Source organism: Tasmannia lanceolata, unplaced genomic scaffold (assembly GCF_043159265.1).
Source record: "Tasmannia lanceolata isolate RefF3 unplaced genomic scaffold, GAP_Taslan_0.1 ptg000037l, whole genome shotgun sequence".
Taxonomy (NCBI): domain Eukaryota; kingdom Viridiplantae; phylum Streptophyta; class Magnoliopsida; order Canellales; family Winteraceae; genus Tasmannia; species Tasmannia lanceolata.
The window spans coordinates 32,172,214-32,175,582 of NW_027518714.1; positions in this window are offsets into that span (position 1 = coordinate 32,172,214).

Genomic DNA, 3,369 nt, shown 5'->3' on the forward strand with positions numbered 1-3,369 from the left:
ATTTTAGAAAGAGGAAAATAGAAACAGAAAATCACCTTAAAATTGTTGTTAAATTTTCCTCCAAATATAAATATGGTGTTCTTGTATTTCTGCCAAAAAATAGAAAAGAAAACTGATGAGTAGAACCTTTTCGATGCGGCGAGATGAGGCACAGACTAGTTCGCTCTCTTACGGTGATTTTGCGCCTATGCGAAAAAGCCTCCGGTGCAACAGATCCGAACACAATCACCCCCAGGATACAACAACCCGACGCACCGTCGATATCTATCCGAAGTGCACGATCAGATAGATTTGAACGAAACAGCGAACACTCCGAATGCCCAGCAAATAAAATAAAACAAAGAAAGAAGAAGATGACAAAAATATTGTTCTGTTAAAAGGCAAAACTAAGAAAGAGCAAAATGTCTTTCTGTTATTAGGAAGCCAGAGAAAATATCTAAAACAGATGTAAAAACGTGTCGGTTGAAGACACCCGTTAAAAAATAATAAACACATCATTTAAAAACGTATGGACGCATCCCTTAAACGTTAAATACATTTTTAAGCGTTATTAAGAAGGTATCTAACGGTCAGATTTAGAAAGAATTAAATGGACGTGACCTTTGGGTTTAAAAAAGAAAAAAGAAAAGACACGATTGGGTTTAAAATAAAATTGACTCTTGGTGTTTATAATAAGCACAACTCTTGGTGATTAAAAAAAGGATTATCTCGTTTAGAGCCCAGCCCAACCCACACGCATGCACGTGCGCACCGACCCGGCACGGTTCGGCTCGGCGCGCACGCGTGTGTGTTTTTTAGTTATATTTGTTCTTTGTAAAACTCCGAAGGCAAACAAATTGAATGCCCTTGAAAGGCTCAAGCCTTTGTCTCAACACTCCCTCTTATATGGATGGGAGAATTTTTCTCACTTTCCCATCTTGGACTAAACTTTTGAGAGGTAAGAGTCTCCTTAAAAAAATTCAAAAGTTTTGCTGGGAAGATACAAAAGAAGAGAATCTTTTAAAAATTTGAAATTTGGGTGGAAATTTCAAAAGCGAAAAGAATCTTTGCAAAAGCAAATGTCCTTTCATTTTTAGTATTAAAATACTAACATGATGTACTTCACTTGAGCAGGATCCAACGCACCTGATTGCCACGTACACTGGATTTGGCTATCACATGTGTCACATGTAAAGAAAAGGGGCGAATTTATAATGTCCCATTTTAATTTGCCTTTGCTTTTCCAGGCTGTTTAGGGGTGCAACTTGGGTCGGGCAAAACCCGAACCCGACGGGTTCAACTCGATTTTGGCTCGGGTTGGGAAAAACCAACCCGATTTAATTTCGGGTTGGGTTAGGGTTGAGGCCTTGGCAACCCAACCCGAGCCCAACCTCTGTCCTCTAATTTTATCGGGATTTCCTTTGGGTTATTGTATTTTTCTGTTCGGCCCAAGGTGAACCCGACTCAACCCGACCTGATTTCGGGCTAGATAGGTTGGGTTAGGGTTGAGAGATTTAGAGGCGGGTTGGGCTAGGTTTGACCATCCTCACCCAAGGCTGGGGTTGGGTTAGGGTTGTGGGAATGCTATCTCGGGTTGGGTTAGGGTTGGCCTCAACCCGATCCAACCCGACTCGAGTTGCACCAATAAAAAAAATTATAGGGATTGTTTCACCTCAATCGTACGGCAGATATCAGTTCCCATCTCGTATTGTAGACAAAATAAGATCTTACCAACTTTTTTACCCCATTTTCAAAGAATTTCTTTTCAAAATTTCTTTTCAAATAATAAAATAAGCAAAGTTTATTTTGGAGGAAAAAAAACCAGAGTTTTCTTGAAAATTGGAAACAAAACTTATATTTTGAAGAAAAAATAAACATTTTCAATCGTGTTGATTTCACTGCAGTTTTGTGTAGAGAAGAGAAGAGAAGGGAGTAGTAAGACTAAGAACTGCAGATCTTCATCTGGCAATTTAGGCCATTTTTCACAGATTTCACTGCAGTTTTGTGTAGAGAAGAGAAGAGAAGGGAGTAGTAAGACTAAGAACTGCAGATCTTCATCTGGCAATTTAGGCCATTTTTCACAACCATGATTTTTTTTATTTTTTATGATAAATTAATTTCTCCAGTAATGAGAGATGTAGGGCTCTGGGGAAAAAACCAAGGAAAAACTAATCATATTATGGGTGGAGTCTTTTCTACCATCCCTCACCAATGGCTATATTAAGCTAACATTGCAAGAAAAAATATTCATGGTAGCCAAACATGCCCTAGAGGTAAAAAAAATCTTACAATCTTTATCTTGATTTATCACAATATCAAATAACTAGAATTAATGATTTTAATGTCTAGGTAGTTTTGAAGCACAGCAAATTACAGGCACACAAAATACCACTATATAAAAAGGGAAATGTTATCAGCACTACTGTATTTTGATGAGGGCACTCCTCACTTTATTAAAAGAACGGTACGGCCGGCACCATAGGATGATCCAAACGGTCCATTAGATGGGCCACAGCCTAAATAGGTTGTGCCCCAAAAATTATTTCCACAGGTTGATCCTAACCCTCCGATCTGAAGAGGGTTAGGATCAACCCTCTAACATTCAGATCGGAGGGTTAGGATCAACCTATGGAAATGATTTTTAAGGCACAACCTATTTAGGGTGTGGCCCATCTAATGGACGGTTTGGATCATTCTATGGGTGCAGGCCATACCGTACTTTTAATAAAGTGAGGAGTGCCCACATCAAAATACAGCAGTGTTGATAACATTTCCCTATAAAAAAAAGGCAGACAAAATACGAATTAAGTGTGAAGAGAGGAGAAAAGTTGTGGTACTTCAAATGTTGGGAGATGATTTCTCCACGTTTCAATTCTTATATCGGCACTCCTTTCTTTATTTAACATATTTGTCAATGATGGTACAAATCCGGTTCAAATCATTAACAACCAGTCGGATATGGAAAAGAGTGCCAATATCATTTCCCGAAATCTTTTACTTTATAGACCAGTCGTATTGGCCAGCCAAAAACTGTACATGGGGAAATTTGTACAAGATCTGAAATTTTCACCCAGGCGGCCTCACAATGGATGGGCCACTGACGAAAATTAATATTGTCAAACAATCCTAACCATCCGATCCGTGGCCCAAAAATGAAAATTATTGATTGACTTCTCCATGAAACATGCACCGTTGATCATTACACTTCTACCCGTCCATTTGAAGACCACTGAACGGACAGTTATGATCATGCGGCCAGCATGATTTATGTAGGCATTGCTGATCCACAATAGGGTCCACCAGATGGATGGTACTTACTTAAGTTACAGAACTTCTAAATAGCTTACAGGTAATCACATAATGAGATGAAAATGAAACAAAAAGGAGTGA